Consider the following 22,656-nt stretch of genomic DNA (forward strand, 5'->3'; position numbering starts at 1 on the left):
ATATCACTGTTCCTCTCTGTTGTTGAAAAAAAGAAATGATATTTTTAATTTGAAAATTTATTGTTTAGTGAAATAAGTTGGATTAATGTGAACCTTGTGAATATGAATAAATTTTTATGTGCTGCAAACAAGAATGTTGTGCTATTGTACCCAATAAATTAATAATTAGTGGACTTGTGATGCTTAAGATGAAATCCTAAATCCTTAATTTAATGATATGACTTTGAGTAGATTAATTTAATTCATTGTGTTTCTAAGTCCTCTATGAAATGTATGTGAAATTTACCCAGCAAAACTTTGAACGGTGTCTGTTCCCCATGATGATAAAAATAAATAGGCTTATAGCTAACAGTTATGTGGGTCATTGTGCTGTTGGAACACATTAACCCATCTAATTATATAAAACCTCACGAAACTAGTCTTATTACATAACTGAGGAAGAGACTCCAGTGTAAAGGTGCTGGAGATTCAATGCATAACTCAAATTCGATCAGAGATGTCTGGATACCTGTCAATCATCTTGTTAATGTCTTTCATCAACTTGTGTTAGCAATGTGAGGAGTTAGATTAATTACCACTATAACTTGGAATACAATCTAAATATCCTTGACATTCTCCATCTTACCTGTTTAATCAAGGCACTTCTCTGCCACAGAGCTTTCTTACTTGTGAATCTGTCTGTACTTCCATAGTTTGTTACATGCTTCTGAACCAGAATGCCAAGTAGAGTCCCTACCTATGCTCTTCATTGTTTCTTTGTTTTTTTCTTTTTTGTATTATTGTTTTAGTGCTTGCAGATGACCATCTTCTGGATATATATCCCCAGGGTCTTCTATGTATGGGAGTACTAACTGTCCCTTTCTGTTTCAAAATGTCTACTTAGTATAGTATAAGTTTACCAGCCCGACTGGAGTGCAGCCCACCTAAAGTGTCTTGTTTTAACATAACCACATCTCTGAAGTTGGATGTAATTAAATTCATTTTATAATTAAAATTTTGTATGTGTTTGTACATGTGCGTGTGTGTGTTTTCCTGTGTATGTTGAGTCATGTGTCCATGCCAGTATACACACAAAAATGCACATGTGTGTGTAGAAGCCGGAGAACCAACTCAAGTGTCAGTTTCCTGAGTGTTGGCTATGTCCTTTGAAACAGGAACTCTCTTGGTCTGGATCTTATGAGTTAGTCTAGGCCGGCTAGTCAGGGACCCCCTGTAATCCTTTCTTTGCCTCCCCAGAACTAAGATTATTAGCATGAAAAACCATGTCTGGCATTTTGTTTGAAAGATTATTTATTTAGTTTAGTTTAGTTATGTATATGCATGTGTTTGAGTGCAGATTTGTGCATATGAGTATAGTTGTATGAAGAGTCAAGAAGAGGGTGTCTGATCGCCAGGAAATGGAGTTATAGGTGGTTTTGAGCTTCCCAAACATCAGTACTGGGACCTGAATTCAGGTCCTCTGCAAGACTAGTAACTACTCTTAATTGCTGAGACATTTCATCATCTCCATTTCTGTCATTTTCACACAGGCTTTGGAAACTGAACTCAGGAACAGGTATGCACTTTCTTGACTGGGCCATTTCCCCAGACAGTGATTAATTTTCTAGCCAAATTATATATCCAACTGAATGCATTATTAAATATATTTATGTGATTTTGTGAAGTTTTTGCTGATATATTAAAATTATTAATAACAACTTGAGGAAAGCAGGGGGCTGAAATTCCAGTATCTTCACTACTGACCCCCAAGGGCCTATCTTCTCTCCAGTAAGCCCATTTCCTAAAGATTCTAAAACCTCCCAATACCTTCAACATATACTCTTTCATCTAGATGACACTTGAGATGAAATTATAGCACTATCAGGTCAATCTATGCATTAAAATCTCTACTTGCAATAGCTCGTGTTCCTTTACAAATTCCCTAAAAGCAAGAATTTTTAATATCCTCAGTGATGGGGTTAAGAATCAAAGATATAAGAATTGAATAATGGACAATATGAGAAAGACTTTTTGGTGTGATTTGGTTGTTATATAATGAGTAATCAGTGAGAATTATGTAAATGTGTGAATGAATAAATGGATGAATGAGAAGTCAAACCCTCTGCAGAAGCACAGACCAATAGGGGGAGCTCGGCTCCCCAAAAGTGTGATGTGGCTGGTAAATATTAAGCCAAATGACACAGAATTTGCTGAATGTGACCATCTTGACAAACTCACAGAAACACATGCTGTTCCTCTGGGGCGTGCTTTTAGATTTTTCAGATGAAGACATTGCTAAACATTATATAAAATAGCCCCAAGACAAGTAAATACAATTTATTTCTCAGGTGGCATAAGCAACATCAGTGAAGAACACTGGGGGATAGTTTTGAGATCGAGGACTTCTAATCATGAAGAGCATTTTCCTTAATATTTTATTGTCTTGTGAATATGGCGTACTTGAAAAACGAAAGAAAGTCTGAAAGGTGAACAGCTGGTAATACAGATGGTGTTGATGAACTGAATTTGGATTTCTGTACCATGGCTTACATTTCTGGAATGCTAGGCTCTTGGCTCAGAGTATAATTTTGTCTCATAGGGACATGGAAGATTGTTTTTGCATGCAGGCTAAAAGTGCTTTAAATGGAACACAAGATTACAGAAAATGTTTGACGATTAAATTCAAAGGCACCATTCACTCAGACCATTTGCCCTGCTCTGCATACACTTCGAGGTTTCTTCCCTTGATCCTTATCAACAGCAATTGATATTTAGCTCAGATTCACCCACATCCCACCTCCCCCTTGGGCCTTTGCTTGGCTGTTCCCTTGGTTAACTTATTTGCCCCAAGCACACGCCCACCTATGCCTTTATCTCTTCTGTTAACCAGAAATGTGGTCCCAAGTCTGTGTGACAGCACGGCTCTGGTGAATCTCTGCACACTTGTCTTCCATCATCAGAATGTGATTGGGAATGCATAGATCTTTATTTCAGGGTCTCAATGGATAACTGGATTATTTCAATTGTTCAGCAACCTGTGCCAAAGTAGATAAATGAAGCAGTAACATTTTCAAGTTTCTTTTAAGTGGGAAGGAGTGGGCAGCAATCATTATTATTCAGACTGTCTGGAACAAAATGTTACAGGTAGGCCCGCTTGAAGATCAGAGGGTTCTTAGAGATCATTTGAGAGTCTCTAGGTTTTAAACTCTTCTAAAATAAGACTTCAGGATTACAAAATTTTAGCCAAGACAAATAGAGTATTTAATAAGTTCAATTAAAAATTAATTGAAATACCTTCTCCTAACTATATGAGTATTAAACATTCATTAACATCTGAACAGATAAAATAGTAATCACTTTCATGCCTTTCCTTAGCAATATTTTAGGAAAATTAAACATTGGCTGACAAGCAAACAGCATCCACAACAATAAAGATTCTAAAGTCATTATGCTTTACCAAATGAATGTGTCATTAGTTTCAAGTGTTTTGTCATAGAGATTTTAAAGAAAAATGTGTTATTTCATTTAAAACTTTATTTCTCAGAATAAAGTTTCATCAAAACTAGCACTTGATATTTGTTGGTTTAAACATATATTCAGTTTTTGCATGAAACAAAAAGATTATTTGGAAGCTTTATCAGGGTTGTGATGATACAGTACATAGGTGCTACATTCACCTCAGCATCTCTTCCCATTGAACAAGTCAAGAATACCCCAGAAGATTGGTTTCAAAGTTGTTTCATAATATAGAAAAAGGTAATCACAATATTCTAAGCTCTAAATAGAAATCCCATAATCAAAGACAATTCTTTATTTGTACATTCTACATAGTACCTAACTATATGACAGATGCCTAGTTTTTTTTTTATTTTCCAAATCTGTAGGCTCCCACTTCATTACAAAGATGGTGTCCATTCCTGTACAGAGGTTTTCCAATTCATGAGTCAATCCTCTTTGTCATTTATTGCTCTTACTGACAGTGCTATCAGGATTTTATCCAAAAACTCTTGTTCCAATGAGCTCTAATAAATTAAGGACATCAGATTTTGTGTTGAATACCTCAATTCAGTTTCAGGGTGAGTTTTGGGCAGGGTGAGAGATATGGATAGTTTATTTCTTATACATGTAGTTATCCACTTGAACTAGCATCATTTGGTTAAGATTCTGTCTTTTTTCTGGTGTTTTATTTTGGACTCTGTCAGAAATTAGGTGGCTGTAGGAGCATGGCTATTGTCTGGGTCCTCAATTCTATCCCATTGATAACCGTCCATTTTAATGAGAATATCATGCTGCTTTTTTGTTATTTTGCACAGCACTGTAAATTTCAGTGAAGAATTGCATTGGAATTTTGATGGGGGTTTCATTGAATCTGTAGATTGACTTTGGTGGCGTCTTAGGGTTTCCATTGTTGTGAAGAGACACCATGACCACTGCAACTCTAAGCCCATTATTATCATGGCTGGGAGTGTGGTAGACACAGGCAGACATGGTGCTGGCTATGTCTTGGCTTGAAGGCAATAGGAAGTCAGCTGAGACACTAGATGATATCCTGAGCATAGGAAACCTCAAAGCCCGCCCCCACAGCGACACACTTCCTCCAACAATACCACACCTCCTAATAGTGCCATTTCCTATGAGATTATGGGGGCCAATTATACTCAAGCTACCACGGTAAGTTGGCTATTTTCAGAATATTGATCCTTCTAATATATGTGCCTTGGAGATATTTCTGTCACTAATATCTTTTATTTCTAAATTCAGTCTCTTGACATTTTTATTGTACAGGTCTTTCACCTCCTTCATTAGATTTATTTCAAGATTTTGCTTTGGAGTCTGTTGTTAGCCGAATGGCTTCCTTAGTTGAATTCTCAGTATGTTGTCACCCTTAACCACCAAATAAGTGCACATTCAAACTATATTGAGATTATATCTTTCCCCAGTCAGAATGGCCACAACCAAAGAAGAAAAAAGAAAAAAAAGACAACTAATGCCAGCATGAATGTGGAGAAAGAGAAATACCCACTTTTAGTGGGCATGCAAACTGGATAGCAATTATGTAAATCAGTGTGAATGTTCTTTAAAAGTCTATAAATAGGTCTAGCAAATGATCCAGTTGTACAACTCTTGGACATATTCCCAATATTCTATTATAGAAATACTTGCTTATATACTACTATAGAAATACTTGCTCATTCAGGTTGATTGCTGCTTTTCTCAGAATAGCCAGAAAATACAAACAACTAGAATGTCTGTTACTTGATGAATAGATAATGAAAATGTGGTAGGGTTTAAAATAGAAATCCAGATGATTTAAAGGGGCTTCTCTGATGAGTGATGTAATAATCTGTATGTTTTAAGATAATAATTAACATAGGCTAAAGTTTACTAAAATGGCCATGTAACAGAATAACAGCATTAATTTTGAATGCAATTGGCCCCCATAATCTCGTACTCACAATAGAATATTATTCATCTTTAAAAAAAACAAAATTATGAAATTCTCAGGTAAATGTGTGGAGTATGAAATAATCCTTCTAAGAGAGGTAACCAGACCTTAAAAAGAAGACAATGAAAAATACTACATATTCCCTACTATATTTGGATGCTATATTTGAAACTTTGTATAAGTGTGTTTAAACTGGAACACCACCCAAAAGGGAGAGAACTTGTGAGCGGCTATAGGGGTAAATTTTAAGGGAATTGTGATATAATATAGTTGACATGAAGGAGGAAAGAGAAATTATAGTATAGGAGGGGTTGAGAATGGAAGAGCAGAGTAGAGGGAGTGATCTTTGAAACTTCTATTTGGTATCTAGTCCTGAAGAAAATTTCTAATTTACTTATATATACATATCTAAGGCAGGGTTTTATAGGGACCAATACCTTTCTCAGATACCACAGACTATTAAATAAAATGCTCAGTCCCAGGTACAGGTTTAAAGTTGCTGGTCAGTGGGTTCTCATTTATCCCCAGATATTATGGAATATTGCTGTTGCTCTGGGTTACATTCCAGATCTTGATGTTAAGATCCTATTGCCAAAGGAACCGAATCATAGAATATGGAGAAGTCAGGCAGGCACTGACCTGGAACTTCGCCCTGCAGGCTAGCTTTCTTAGTACTAGAAAATTCTGTTTATGCAAACATGGGAGAAAAGTGCTCAGTAATCAGGTCCAGCTGGGAACACTGTGAGCTACAGCAAGGACTAGTTTAGTTTGCCCATTGGTGCAATAGTGGTATGGATAGTGTAGGAATAACCAACCACTGTTTTTATTGGTACTTAAGATCAGCTCCAAAAGACGAAACTCATGACTGTCTGGTATTATTAACTATATTCCAGACACTTGACTACAATGTCATAGGCCCAGGGAGAAAAAAAAATGCTATTATTCTGTTACATGGCCATATTATTAAGCTTTAGCCTATGTTAGTTTTGCAGGAGGCCATGGGAGTATACAGCAGGTGACAACTAGAATTTAACAGGTCGACCCACCAGACTCACTGGATGCAGAGGTCCCACCTGGCAAGGCCGTGGAGTCACTGACCCGTTGTTTTTGTTTGTAATTTTCTCCTGTGTCACTTCATTTCTTCCCTAATAACATCTTTGGGTATTTTACCCACTGCTTGTGTGCTTAATCTCATGAAAATATTCCATCTTTGGGCAAATGTACTGCTGTGGATGGTCAGGAAGATGATTTCTGCTTAAGCTGTATAATCCTAATAATACTAGAATATTTTTTCATAACTGACGCAGGGAAGCAACAGCATTTCCAGTCACAAAGGCAGCTAATTTTAAATTTCAGAACAAATTCAAAATAGTCATGTGGCTGCATCCCTGATGAGCTACTCCTGTTCTGGGTCCAGAGAGTAGCACCTTGCCCCAATCCATCCTTCGTTTAAGGATACCTTTTTTTTTCCCTTATCACCCTATGTGAATCTTGTCTGAGAGTCTCCTAAGGATCAAAGGCCTATGTAAAACTTGGTTCAGGAAACCTGGAAAACTGTGGTACCTGATGAATCAAGGAATTTGCACTTGGCATTGTATTTTGGGAGCTTCTTTCAGGTTGTTCTGAGCATATGGAAACCAACTGGCTAAACTGTAAATATTGAGAAAAATAAAAATGCCCTGGGCAAAGGGAAAGTGCTTCAGTCCTTAGAAGCTGGACCCTCTTGCAGCCATGAAAGGCTAGATTCATTCTTAAGGTACCTCTGAGTCTTCTTTCCATGGATCCTCATGAACCTACACACCTGTGCCACAACAATCTGTGACAAAGACTGATTGTTCATGCAGAGAAAACACAAGCATAAGTTTCAGGTGTTTTTGCTAAATCAGGGTCAGAACTGCAGCAACTTTGGTAGACATAACTCTCTGCAGCTAATTCTCTTTCTGCACGTCCCCTCTACAGTCGTTGACTACAGTAATTGACAGTAATTGCATGTAGTCTCAGCCTCAGTTTATGTTACAGGCTCAAGGTTCAGCCAATTGTCTACTTTCTGTTTGGGAAATCTCACCAACTGAGGCCATGTGCTTGGCCAAGCGTTACACATTGGCCAGTCTGTGCGACCTTCCTAGCCTGAGAAAAACTGTGACTTACCACGTGTTATGAGAATGGGTCAGACCCTGAAAATGTAACATACAATTGTCCAGAGTTTGGCTGTAAAGAGGGAGGGTGAGAAAGTAAGGTGAGAGACCGACTGGAGAGTAAAGAGTGAATGAATGATGCAATAGTGTGTGAAGGAATATAATACATTATAGCTGTATGTAAAGAAATGTGAGGGGGCCTGTGTAGAGCTATGTAGGGGAGCTGTATGGAAAGAGCTATGGGAAAGAACTGTGAAGAGCTGTGCAGTGTGTGTGTGTGTGTGTGTGTGTGTGTGTGTATGTGTGTGTGTGTATGTGTGTGTGTGTGTGTGTGTATGTGTATGTGTGTGTGTGTGTATGTGTGTGTGTGTGTGTGTGTGTGTGTGTCCAGAGGGAGCTGAGGAAAGAGAATGAATAAGTAGGCTGGAGAGAGAGCAAGAGGGATTTTCAGAAAAAGATTCTGAAATATATGTATGTGTGTGTGTGTGTGTGTGTGTGTGTGTGTGTGTGTGTGTGTATCTGTATGTTAAGAGATGTCACTGTGAGGAGACAGATTTTCAGAGAAAGATATTTTTTTAAGGTGAAGTAGAAGAGAAAGTTCCCATCAGAAAGCATGTATGTTTCCTTATTTTTCCCCTCAGATAGAAAAATTCTAGCCCTCAGATAGATGAGAATTTTTCCTAAGCCCTCGCCACCCCCATGGACTTTTTGTATACCCAGGGTAGCTGGAGGCTGACCCTCAAGCTACTGGTAAGTTATCATCTTTAAACATATAGATTAATGCATCTCTCATAAGAAAAGCCCCTTTAAATCATCTAGATTTCTATTTTAAGCCCTCTTCCTCTTGTCCTAGTGTAGAGATCCATGCACGGCCGCACCGCAAAGATGGTGCAGGCGTCCGGCTTCCGCCTTCCCAATGGCAGGTGCTCCTTATTTGGCTAAGGCTAGGATCTGGCTTGCTTCCGCACACCTGGACCTAATCTGGCTTGTTTGCATATGTCTGACCCTATCGGCATTGTCCACGTGGCACTAAGGGGTTGATTGCCCAGTGGCTATAAAGGGCATGGGCTGGCTTTCCCGAAGGAGGAGAGAGAGAGAAGATGGCTTTCCCCGGGGTCAGAAGATTGTTCAAGGCTCCTGAATAAACTGCTTGTAGAAGAGCCTGGTGTTGCGTCTTCCTTGCTGGTCGAGGCGGATGCGACAAGTGGTGGCCCGTACGGGGAACCTTTAAGGCTCAGAAATATTCACAGTCAGGGCAGTGCACTGGTAAGTCCCTAAATAAGGTGGGGATCCACGACAAAAGCGGGAAAACATAGAGCCGCGACAAAAGCGGACAGGAAAATTAAAAGGAAACGTAGAGCCACGACAAAAGTGGACGGGAAGATTAAAGAAAGTGAAAGCAGGTGAAGGCAAAAGTGCTGCTAGTATCATGGGCACAACTTCTTTGCACCCAATTTTTCTGGCTCTTAACGAGCTGCTCCTTTCAAAGAAATTAAAGAATAAGAAGAGTAACCCGGAGGTTTGGAGACAGGTTAGAACTGAAATGCAGCTAGCTCGCCCAGTGTTTCTCAATGCCCAGACTCAACAGAGATACCATGAACCTTTGGATTTTAAGGTCATCAAGTCTCTAGCGGAATCTGTCCGTGATGAAAATAAATAAATCTATAGGTGTTTGCTAAGTTAAATATATGCTAATGGTAGCCCTATATAAGTTTGTAAGATAGATCCATAGAGTTCCTTTAAGAATATAAGCTTGCAAGAAGTAAGGTAGTCTTAAGAAGTAAAGATATTAGTTGTAAATGTAAGTTTAAATAAGAAATATAAGTATATAAGAAGTAATAAGATGTAAGTTTAAATAAGAAATGTAAGAAGTATATAAGAAGTAATAAGAAATATATTTGCTAAAGTAGTTCTATAGTTTCATTAGAGTATAAATAAGTAGATGTTAATATGTTATATGTGAGTTTGTAAAAATGTGTAAATGTTGAGTGTGAGTTTATGCTTAAGCACATGTTATATGTGAGTTTGTGAAAGTGTAAATATTGAGTGTGAATCTATGCTTAATGTATATGGTAAAAGAATCTGAGACACAGAAGATAGTGTCCTAGTAGGCAGTCTGAATGGTTTCAAAAGCTCCAGAAGCCGCTAAGAAGCTAAGAATGGCGGATGCCAGAATCAGCACAAGGCATTCGCAGCTGAGATCCATGGAAAATCAATGCAACAGAGAAAAACCTGAGCTAACAGCAAAAACGGTGCTGTTTAGAATACTACCTAGAAAGGTCTCTGTCTGTGAGAACAAAAGTTGCAAAGATGCTTGTTTGAACTTTTTATGCTTTATTAACTGGGGCCCTCGGCCTCAGGGCCTGCAAATATATGGGGCAGTGGAGAATCAGGAGCAAGGCGGGAGGTTCTGTTTGTGTTTTCCCACAGGATCGGCTAGACCCTATCTGGGTACCTGAACGATTGGTGCGACAGGTCCCTCAGACAGAGAGACGTGATGACACCCCGGAAGCTGATGTGCCTGATCCTGATAGCCCTGATTCTGACAAGCGTGCCAGTGGGAGCAGCTGAGGACAGACTCACAAGAGGAACCTGGTTGGTGGAGTTTGTTAACCTGACTCAGATCCTGCACAGTGAGATCATTGCGGTCAACTCCACCCGTGTGCACCTGGCCTCCGCTGTGGAAATGATGTCTTGGCTGCGAAATTCTATCACCTTTTTAAAGGAGTGGGCGGGATTAGGTGCCCTGACAGGCCTACTGGTGCTTGTCTCCCTGATGTACCTGTGGTGCATTGTTCGTTTAAGGGTTTCTCAGCAGCACAATGCAGCCATGATTATCCAAGCCTTTACAGTCATAGAGGCCGGACAGTCTCCCCAGGCCTGGCTGGCCGCATTAAAAACTTGATCACGCAGGAAGCAATGCTAGTGCACTGCACTTGGGTCTAGCTGTATTGCAAAACCCAAGAAGAGCAAGTCTAATTGCATGTTGGTTGATGCCCTAATTCCCACCTCTGCAAAAAAGGGTATCGGACGAGTCAAGTGTTCTCTGGGTGGATGACACCTGGACTAACACCAGTACAATGTCCAAGTTGTATTTTGGCAGAGATTAGACCTCTGCTCTTGCCTGCTGCTTAAAACAATAAAGGGGGAACTCTAGAGAGCTGTGTACGGCCGCGCCGCAAAGATGGCACCAGCGTCCGGCTTCCGCCTTCCCAATGGCAGGTGCTCCTTATTTGGCTAAGGCTAGGATCTGGCTTGCTTCCGCACACCTGGACCTAATCTGGCTTGCTTGCATATGTCTGACCCTATCGGCATTGTCCACGTGGCACTACGGGGTTGATTGCCCAGTGGCTACAAAGGGCGTGGGCTGGCTTTCCCGAGGGAGAGGAGTCAGAGAGAGAAGATGGCTTTCCCCCGGGTCAGAAGATTGTTCAAGGCTCCTGAATAAACTGCTTGTAGAAGAGCCTGGTGTTGCGTCTTCCTTGCTGGTTGAGGCAGACGCAACATCCTAGCATAAAAGTTAGCCTCTGTTTATGTTCCACTGCCCACTTCCAGATTAAGTCTTAGGAACATACATGTTACCATCACATTTTCCAGAATAATGCTATAAAGATTCATCTTGAGATACTTCTGAAAACCTATATAGCAGTGAAGGCCTTAGGACTGCACAGAGCAAGAAGTTGCCAAAAAATCACCATAATGACCTCAGCCCACCCAATGGGGATTTCTCATTCACCCATTCATGATGTATTTATATATTTATTATTTTTATTTTTAATAATTTTTGATATAGAGTATCATTTTTTTAACCTAGGCTGTATTTAAACTTGCAAGCTCCCTCCATGCCTTAGCATGTTAATGGCTAGGGTCACCGGTGTGTACTCCCTATACCCAGCTTCTCCATGGGAGTTTCAATGAGTACATAAAAAGCATCTCAAACTGAGTCAAGGATACTATGTCTTTTTGTTCCCATACTGACTATGTGATGTCCCTGTAGATAGGCTGTTGATTTATGTGCGGGGACATTCCGCAGGTGAGAGATTCATTGCCAGAGTCAGCAGCCAACACTCCTAGGAACTGGGGGCTGATATTTCAGTCACTAAGGACACATCTAGTGCCAGATTTCAGTTCCTTTGAGCAGAGCCTGAGCGTAGAAGGGGGCGCTGGAGCTTGACCATCTGTCCACCTGTCACCGGCCTCTCTTTGTCCTTTTCTCCTTGGCCTATTTTAATAGGGGCTTCAATGTTACCTTTTGTCACTTTCACTGGTTCTCTTTCATGCTCTAATTTTTAAACATAATTTTGTATTGATTCTTTGGGAATTCCACATCATGCAACCTAATCCCATTCATTTCCTAGTCCCTCTGTATCTGTCCTCCACTCTTGTGTGTCTTCCCCCAAAGGAATACTTAAAAAGAAATAATAAAAATACAAATAAAACAAACAGACAAAATAAAACAAAAAAAACCCATACCACTCCTCAGTCTTTTTCCCACCTCTCCATCACCTCTTCATTCATCTTAGTGACATTGGAAGCTGTGGTTTATCATGCAGTATATACTTTTGTCCAAACAGCTTTACTTGCAACTGTTCATGTTGTAATGTGTTGTTGGTCAGGTTCAAGGCCTCTCACTTCACCATCAGTACTGGACCCTCACTGAAACTCCTCTCCATATCATGCTGTTGCCCAGAGATTCTGCAGCTATGGTTCCACAGGACCAGGCCCTTCACTGCTCCAGCAGGTCATACATGGGTAGATGTTGGGAAGTGCTAACTCAAAGCCCTGGATGTGTGCCTGGATAGTAGCTGAACTGGTCAGTCCTGCCCACTGGGACCACCTCTCTCAGGTGAGGAGTGGAGCTAGCTCTCCCACATCCCTGGTGAGGGGGTGGAGCCAGCTTTCCCAAGTGTGGAGGCCAGAAGCTCTCCTATGAGGGGTGAGGGCAAGCTCTCCAGTGCTGGGATCATCAGAGTTCCTACCCCAGGGCTGGTGAGGTCAGCTCAGCATGAACCTCACACTTCAACATATGGTTCAACACATGGTCTTCATGGGCCCCTGTGGTAACACAGACAAGACATCAACACAGACTCTGGCTGCAGTAGAGCCATGGACCCAGACATGGCCCTAGGAGCAATTGAGGCCTGGATGACACCATGGCCCTGGGTAGCAGTGCAGGCCACTCAGCTCAGCATGGCCCTGGCAGCAGCATGGCCCTCAGACCCAAAGTGGCCACAGGTGGCAGCCCAGAACCCAGACATCCTTGTGGCCTTCAGTGGTAACAGGAGCTAAGGACATTAATACAGACCTCAGCTGTGGCAGGGCCACAGACACAGACAGGGCCCTTGGACCAGATGACAGCATGGCATCAGGTGGCAAGCAGACCACCCATATCAGTTGGTCCCAGGTGGGCGTGTGTGTGTCCTTCACCCACTCTGTCCTACTCTCCCTTTCATGCTTTTTAGGTGTGATACATACCTGTGTCATAGCACATGCAGTTTTGCTTTGTTTACATTTGTGACCTCAGTCTTGGGCCAAAGACTTTGTAAAGCTAGAGACTGTGCACTGCTTGCCATTTGATGAGGGAAACTCTTTCCTGCACTGACATTTCTTTCTACAGGAATATAAGCCATGGCCTCCTATGAGGAATGCCACTGACATTTCAATATGAAGCTGTCCTTAAGTTCTCTAAAGATGGAGGTGGGTTATATTCTACAAAACATAAACATCAAATTAGCTAAACAACGAGGTTTAAACAATAAGTTCCCTGAAACAGCTACAGAAAATGAACTTAGCTACTCATCAAAAAAGGCATCATAAAAAAAAGGGACCAGGTATTTAAAAACAACAACAACAACAACAACAACAAAAGCTATACCTAGGTTTTACTTGTTAAGCTAGCTATTCAGAGTCAGATTCAGAGGGGACAAACAGCTCCTTACTAGTAAAATATATCACATTGTCACAAGAGGGCAGTCTTTTAACAGAAATGTCTTCACAACCACAGGCTTTGACCAGGGTTTTGTTGTCGCTGCTGTTTGTTTTGTGTTTGCAGTCTCCAGGCAGTTAACCTAAAACTAAATACTGATGTGAAATCCAAGGTCGTTGAGCAAGTTCTTTGCCCTCTGCGAGTTGTGTCTTTACCTTGCTGCTAATCGAAATGATTGCTACATAAGCTAAACCAGGGATGGAAGTTCTCGATCCTTTCCTTAGGTTGCGTTTTTAAATGGCCAGGCAGAAAGTCACACTCAATACACCCCGCATATCAAGGCACTCAGGTGAATATACTCACTTGTGACTGTGTCTCTGATCTACCTTAGATTCTAACCACGCAAACACTGCAAGGCAACGTACAAATTACAGTTCTCGTTTTCAGCCTTTCAAGTATCGCAGGACACAGTGCTCCTGAGACAGGTTTTTAGGGAGCAAACAGCTGTTTGTCCTTGTCTTGATCTCTGAGACTTGCATGGCCCTCTCAGATCAGAAGTTTCTGATTGCTTCCTCACCAATGTTTGTCCTTACCAGGGCAGAGACAGCAAGACGGAGGTCAACCTCATGTCCAGGACCAGCTTGAACTATAACTGCCTGAACCTTGCCTTGTCCAGATGTGAATTCTGGCACTTTCTGACTTAGAAATTGCACAGCTAAAACGTCTGAATGTTCTCCATTATACAACTGGACCTGACTTTCACGTTCCTAAAGGAACAACAAAGGAGACAGCATGTACTAGTCCTGAAGTAGCCCCCACAGTATCTCAAGGCAGTGACCAAAAAGGACAGTTCCTGTAATCTCCATAAAACATACCCTGCTTTGCCCAAGTATGACCCCAAATGGGAAAACTATAAGCACAGTCAATTAAAAGTGTACTAATGTAGCTATAGCCTGCTTAACCAATTGTGTTTGAGATGACCTAACTGTTCCTAGAATTCCCCTAGGTGAAAGTAAAAGGGGCCTGCTTGTTCCTTTTGGGGTCGCCATTTTGTTCAAATGGTAGACCCTTGCATGCTGGAATACACACTCTTTGCTTTTACATACTCTTTGGGTCTGGGGTCTTCTTCAGCAATTCTCAGACCCTTACACAGCTAGTACCCAGCATTTCACAGCACCAGGGGCCTCCAGGTGATTCTGTTGCAAGTTAGCAATCATTGGCAGAGCTCTGGTCCAGAGCCTCCTCATGGTTCACACATTTATTACATTGTCTAATTTGGTGGTTGGATTCACTGGGCAGCTGTTGTTGCTCAGATTGTTCTTAACCCAAGGCAGACAGATCAGCAGTGCTTTTGTTTTGTTGTTTTCCAAGAGGCTCTCACAGTGTAGCACAGTCTAGTTCATAGCAGACATCTTGCCTCAGACTTTTACTGTTGTAATTAGAGCTATGGGTTGCCACACAGGGCTAGGCAGAAGGCATTTAAGAGGGACTCTGTTGTTTCTGACAGATTTAGTCTAAGTGAAATCCAGGGGCTAGCCCCCTTGTTCCTAGTCATGTGATCCATTTCTCTCCAATCTTCAACTTTGAAATGACTTCGTTCTTCCGGTAAGTTAGCAGCATCTTCTTTCAGTTATTTCCATATTTCTGAGTTGATGTTCTGGTAAGTGGCTTAATATTTCAATTCTACTTTCTATTCATTGCCTGAGATGCATCATCTGCACTCTTCTGTTTTGGTTTATCTAAGTTTCAAATCATAAACCCAAGATTTTTTTCCAGGTATTAGAGTTGTAAAGCTTTTATATAATTAAGACATTTTAGAAATCTGTGTGAATAAAGTGGTCCCTTTCTTTGATTCTCTCAGGTAGAAGAGGAGGGAAATCAAACCATTGAGCAGAAACCAAAGTAGCATAAAAACTGATGGTTGATTCCTATCCTCAGTGAGCCCAAAGGATGCAGGGGTGTGGGGAATAGCAAGTGTCTTTCAGCTAGTGATTTGAAGAATACATGTGAAAATCAAGATCCTATGATAAAAAATTTTTCATAACAGTTTGTGAAGAAGAAATTACCAACCTGATGTAAGTATCCCAGCAAAAGGTAAAGCCTTTGTGGTCCCAGACTGAGAGATGGGTATCATTATAACCCTATGGACTGCAATCATCAAGATGTGTATTGTAGATCTGGCATAACTGAAGAAGCCTTGTGATGGTGGGTCCAGGATTGAACTTTGTGTGAACTAATAATCAAAGACAATAATAGTATGTCTATCTTGGCTGTTAATACTTGTTGTTGCACCCCACTTGTTATAAATGTCTGTGTTGAATAATCTGTCTTTAGCTCCTAGGATCTAGATCGATGCTGGAAAAAATGATGAAAGAAACTGAATTGATAATTTCATTCTGCCACTCAATGGCTATTGCACATGGCTTGCAAACATGTTGGTCACATATATTTTATTTGTGTATTTTCAACTTGACACAAACTTAGATCATACACCTCAAGCGAGAAAATGCCACCATCAGCTTGGCCTGTGGGCAAAAGCTGTGGGGGTACTTTAATTGATGATTGATGTGGGAGGGACTAGCCCACTGTAGGTGGTTTGGTCTCTGAGCAGGTGGTCCTGGGAGGTATAAGAAAGGTAGTTGAATGTGAGCTTGAAGAGCAAGTCAGTTATGGGAGTGTGCCAGGGTCCAGCTCCAACCGTCTCCCACCTTATGAGGGGTTCTTGGGTGGAGCAGAAAGGAATGAGGAAATATTAGATAGAAAGAGACAATAAGAAAGGCAGAGACACAGGACAGCATCTGGAGGGCCCTGAGTCAATACTCAGCCACCCAGAGCTTTATTCAAAAGGGCTTTCTTTTTCTTTTCGTTTTTCGAGACAGGGTTTCTATGTGTAGTTTTGGTGCCTGTCCTGGATCTCGCTCTGTAGACCAGGCTGGCCTCAAACTCTCAGAGATCTGCCTGGTTCTGCCTCCTGAGTGCTGGGATTAAAGGCATGTGCCACCACAGCCCAGCTCAAAAGGGCTTTTTATAATATGCCAAGGAGAGAGGCAAAAGACCTCCCCCTTGCAAGATCAAAGCACACCATGTGTAGACCCTTCCAAACACCTGGTAAACACACCTGTGGCCAAATCATCTCCTTATGCAGCCCTGCTGGGTAAAGCAAGCTTGGATTCTCTGACCCTGAGTAAGGTCTCACTAGGAAGCCTCTGTGGGCCACCACAGCCAGTAAACTTCATTCCTCCATGGCCTATGCTTTAGTTCCTGCCCTAATTTCCCTTCATGACAGGCTGTGAGGTGTATGCTGTAATACACCGTTTCCCCAGAAAGGCTCATTGTGCTTCTATCAGCAGTGAAACACACACTGGGCATCAGTTGGCATCTAGCTGTTGGCACCTCATGGCAGTTCTCAGTCTTGTAATTAGAGGAGGAAAGTAAATATCGCCTTTATCAGTTTATTTGCTGATGGGAAACCCAGAGCCACTGACCAAGAAGTAAACATTTAGCCCATGATAGTCTTTGCTGCCAAGACTGGTATCACAGAGATTGCCAATTTCCATGTAAGATAGATTCGAATTTATTAAAGTATTGAGAGTGAAAACCACATTTTATGTCCTGACGATAAAAATCATGGTAGTGATCATTTCTATTCTAAAATAAAAACCTTGGCATGTGGTCTTTGGACTTCATGAAGTTGATTTTATGCTAGGGATGAACCCCATTAAATTCCTCTTCACTGCAAGATCTGAAAGAAGAAGGTGAAAACATAAATTAGTAGTAGACTTGGATAGTATGTCAGCATGATAGCATAAAGCTGTCCTGAAAGAAATAATTAAGACTGGTCACTCTAGGCTATTCTGAATTCAAACTACAGAGATGATTGATTAGAGCTCTAAGAGCATAATAATAGCTGTTCATATAATATATATGTAATGCATATATATTATATGTTACATATATATTATATATAATAATGTAAAGCATGTATCACTAGCTACCATTTCAGGATTGAAAATAATTACACAAAATTTTCAGTTTATGGCTGAAGAATTTTAAAACAGCAGACTCTAAAAGAAATATATCTGAGCCGGGCGGTGGTGGCGCATGCCTTTAATCCCAGCACTCGGGAGGCAGAGCCAGGTGGATCTCTGTGAGTTCAAGGCCAGCCTGGGCTACCAAGTGAGTTCCAGGAAAAGGCGCAAAGCTACACAGAGAAACCCTGTCTCGAAAAACAAAACAAAAAAAAAAAAAAAAGAAATATATCTGAACTGAATAGTTTTGAAAGACATTCATAGTTTCTTATAATTGAGTATTACTCATTGCTTTAAAAATTAAACCATTTCTCTGTGACTAGGTATCCCCGTGTTGTAGTTATGGATTTGGTCTTAAGTAGTGGAAGTAGTTGGTATTTTGTAGAATAATATAACTAAAGTGTTTGGGGATGCATTTCTTTTTGTACCTGGTTGAGTAAACCTCACCTTTTGCTTTTTTTTTTTTTTTTTTTTAAGATTTATTTACTTATTATGTATACAGCATGTATGACTGCAGGCCAGAAGAGGGCACCAGACCTCATTACAGATGGTTGTGAGCCACCATGTGGTTGCTGGGAATTGAACTCAGGACCTCTGGAAGAGCAGTCAGTGCTCTTATCCTCTGAGCCATCTCTCCAGCCCACCTTTTGCTTTTTAAAGAGAGGAAAACAGCTGTATGTGTTATTCAAATGGTAGCGTGCTGGCCATTGCTACTGTTCTACTGGTTCTAGCCTGTTACAGAAAAGCATAATTGTTGTTGGTTAGTCAAATTGGCATCTGTGTACACATAGTACTTATAGGTTAAGTCTGTAGTAAAGATTGGCTTTCCCATTGAAAAAATTAAGTGTGAAGAAACTGAATATGGGATGCAATACTAAGAAAGGTTAAACTTTAAAACCCTGACTCAAAATGTTGTGAATTTACAATAAAACGTCAGAAGCTTGAGTGTGGCTATGCATGCAAGTGACATGCAAGTGTATATTTTGATTACAAAGAAATCTGTGGTTTAGGAATCACTAGATTGGATAATGAAATAGGCAAATGATGTTGCAATAAATATTTTAGTTGCTTTATACTTTTCAGCTCACAGTTCCAGTTATATGTGTCAGAGTGGTGGACAGTCAAGGCAGGAAGGAAGAACTTGAAGCTGCTGTACATATTGTATCCACAGTTAGACAAGGACAACAATGAATGCATATGCTTAACTCACTTTCTACACTCCTATACAAACCAGGTTAGAAACCGAGGAAATGGTGCTCCCTTCAGTGGGCAAGCCTTCTTATATTAATTAACTTAAAGCAATGTCTGAATTAGAATTTTGCACCTTGACACAAGCTAGTGTCACCTGGGAAGAGGAAACCTTGGTTGAGAAAACAGTCCTGTAGGCAAGTTGTGGGGAAATTTCTTGATTAATGATTGATATGGGAGGGCCCAGCCCACTGTGGGTAGTGCCACCCCTGGGCATGTACTCGTAGGCTATATAAGAAAGAAGACTGAGCAAGCCATGGGGAGCAAGTTAGTAAGCATCATTTCTCCATGGCCTCTGCCTCAGTTCCTGCCTCTAATTCCTTGCCTTGAGGCCCTGCCCTAATTCCCTCTCCTGATTGCCTATTACTGGGACATGTAATACAAATCAACCCTTTCTTCCCCAAGCTGCTTTAAGCTAGACTACTTTATATTAGCAATAGAAAGTAACCCAAGACAATCCTTCAGGGGAATTCTTAGAGATCATTTCTAGGTTATTCTGTATATCATCTTTAACACGTGGTGCTGGGAAAACTAAGTTGCTACATGTAGAAGAATGAAACTCAAGATTTATCTCTCACCTTGCACAAAATTGTATCCAAATTGGGTCAAGGACATAATGTAACACTTGATACTGTGAATGTGATAGAGGAGAAAGTAGTGAATATGTTTGTACTTATTGCCACAGGAAAGGACTTTCTGAAAAGGATCCTAATAACACAGGCATTAAGAACAGTAACAATTAGGGGCAAGGAAGTTGGCTCAGAAGTTAAAAAGCACTTGTTACTCTTGCAGAGGACTCGGGTCTAATTCCCAGTACTAACATGGTGACTCAAAACTATCTGTGGCTTCAGTCTCAGGGGATCTGATGCTGACACCCATCGGTATCGGGCAAGCCTGTGGTATATATAAATACATACAGGCAAACCCCAATTAAAACAAAATAGTAAAATAAATAAATACCAACATAAAAAGAACTATTAATGAATAGTTAATAAATGGCATCTCATACCAACATAAAAAGAACTATTAATGAATAGTTAATAAATGGCATCTCATGAAACCAAAAGTTTCTATAAAACAAACAATGTCAAGATTAAGTGAAGAGGCAGCTGACAGAGAGAGAAAAAATTTTTACCAGCTATACATCTTTTCTTTAAAAATGTTTATATTTGTATACTGTATTTTTCTCTTCACTCTCTTTCCTCCTACTGCTGCCATGTCTGCCCCTCATTCACTCTCAAGTTCATGGCCTTTTTCTTTGATTATTATCACACACACACACACGCATGCACACACACACACACACACACACACACGCACACGCATGCACACACACATGCACACAAGTACATATATAAATACAACAGGCTGAGTCCAGTTTCTCGATGAGTTTTTATGGCTGACTCCTTGGTACTGGATAGCCAAAGAGGGGGCTTATCCCTGAGGGAGAGTGGTTTTCCCTCTCTCAGGAGTCAGTCATTGATTGACCATAGCTCCTCATATAGGCGTGGGGCTTTGTAAGATTTTCCCTATCTGTCTTAGCATGTCCAATACTGTTGTTGTTATTCATGTCACGTTTAGGAACAACTGTTGAGGTTTTATAGTTTAGCTTCCCTGTCACATATAGTAGAGACTATTGTGCGGCAGACATCTTGGTATTCTGGCTCATACAGTCTTATGCCCCCTCGTTTGCAATATTCCCTGAGTCTTATGTGTTCAAGTGATGTTATATATGTATCCGTAGGGGCTGGGTGCCCAGCAGTCAGTTGTCTGCATTTTGATCAAATGTTGCTTTCTGCAATCTCTATCTGCTGCAAAGTGAAGTTTCTATGATGAAGAAGGAGGACGACATTTATCTGTGGCTTTAAAGAAAATTATTAAGAATGCAGTAAAAGATTATCCTAGTTTGGGAAAGTGACAGGAGTGGGTTCTCCTCTAGGTTTTGTGGCCTCATATATCTTGGGTAGTTGGCTATGTTTAGAGTACCAGGTGTGAATTAATTACCTCAGATTCAGTGGGTCTAAAGCCCAACTAGGCAGCTATTTGTTACTGCTAAGATGTAATGGCCATTGTTGCACCTTTGAGGATATCTTGCTGCACTGGTCATTGTCGTGGTTTGTAGCTATCACAGCTGGTTAGGATTATGAATGGCGTCTCTCCCTTGGCAACTTGCATAGCAACTTCCAATACTATGAGAGGTAGTTCTCAGGGAGGAGGCTGTCAGGTCATGTCCAAGTGGAATCCTCCAAGTCCCATGTCTGAAGTGTGCGGTGTCTTCTAAGATAGGGCCTTACCTTAAAATTCTGCAAGGCAACCAAAGGCAACTCCAATAGCCTATACTGTTTTGAAAGTTGCCTGGACTCTCTTGACCATGTTTATTTTTCAATTAAACTAAGCACACACATTCATAGCATTTCTTCCACAGTTTCTGTGTTACTTAGACTAATTATATCTATATTTTTATCATCATTTGTATTTAACAAACCTTATCACATCGCAGAAGTTACTCTTTATTCACATCAAATACAGTAATATGTTTGTTAGAACCCCCTAGCTCGTTGTGTCTCCAGAAACTGGTGATATTTGCTTTGTGACACTAGAGCAGACATGTTGTCATTAGTATTTAGAGATTACATTCCTCTTCTGCTGAAACCTGACTCTGGGTTTTTAGCTGATACAATATAAGCTACAAAACTAAAAGCACTCCCAAAAACCTTGGCTCGTGTTGGTCTCTGATGGTGTGTCTCTGCTTGCCATTAACCTAATTCATCTGACAGGAATACATCTTCAGCATTGGAGTAAGAGGAGTGGTTGAGCAGAATGCTGAATGAGAAGGATATTCCCCATTTCAAACTCCTCAGTGAGAGTTCCTAGGGATTTATTTCAAAAACTTAAAAAAAATGTAAATATGACAGTGTCTTAAACCAGCACAAAAAAGTGATAGTCCGTGGGAATGAAGGAGGCCATACTGCAAGGTTGAAGAGTCTGGAGACAGTCTAACAGTCTTTGGATTATTAAACTCAGTATTAACCCATAGCTTTGATTACAATCATATGTAAGAGTATTTTGAAACATATATTTATGTGTGTGCATGCAAGTATGTGTGTGTCATTGTAGGGGTCAGAGGATAACTTGTGGGTGTTGGTTTTTTTCTTCCACCATGTGGGTCTAGGGGATTGAACTCAGGTCATTGTATTTAGCAGCAAGTGCCCTCACCCACTGAACCACCTTGCTTGCCCTAAAGTAAGGTTTTTAAAGTGAGGTATGTTCATAGTCCATGACAGTTTTCTAAATGTTAAAAGCAGTTCAACATTAAGTTTTTTTTTTAAAAAAGTGTAAACATTTAAAGTTATCAAGTGAATGTGAAATAGAAAGCAGTTTCAAATGGTGTCACAGAAGCAAAAAAATCTGATTTTTACTTGGACATATAGAATCTCTTACAGAGGTACATTTTAGAAGCTTCACATATTCCCAGATGGAATTTACCTCACATCTTTGCTCTTTATTCTGAGTCATTCCCCTGCGATATACACTCCTGTTGGACTCCCTCCTATTCCTCAGATCTCTAGTTTTGTCTCCCATCTGCTCTGACTCTCTTAGCTTGTAAGGGGTTCTGTCCTCTCCGAAGACTTCTCATCTCACTGATTTCTCATAGAGTGTCAGCAGGTGAAAAGCAGCACCCAGGCAAACTGAAACCAGTTCAAGAAGTTTCCTTCAAAGAAATAAATTTTCCGTCACATCTCAGCCACTCTGACTTTTTTGCCTTCTGACTGTCGCAGGTACTATTAAATGTCGTTTTTACTTTTTGTGGGCTCATTATTGTTTTCCTCTACATTTAAAATAAATAAACTACTATCCTAATTTATGGTCAAAACTATATTTATAAACTTAAGA

The sequence above is a fragment of the Peromyscus eremicus genome, chromosome 12 (assembly GCF_949786415.1).
Source record: "Peromyscus eremicus chromosome 12, PerEre_H2_v1, whole genome shotgun sequence".
In the NCBI taxonomy this organism is placed as follows: Eukaryota; Metazoa; Chordata; class Mammalia; order Rodentia; family Cricetidae; genus Peromyscus; species Peromyscus eremicus.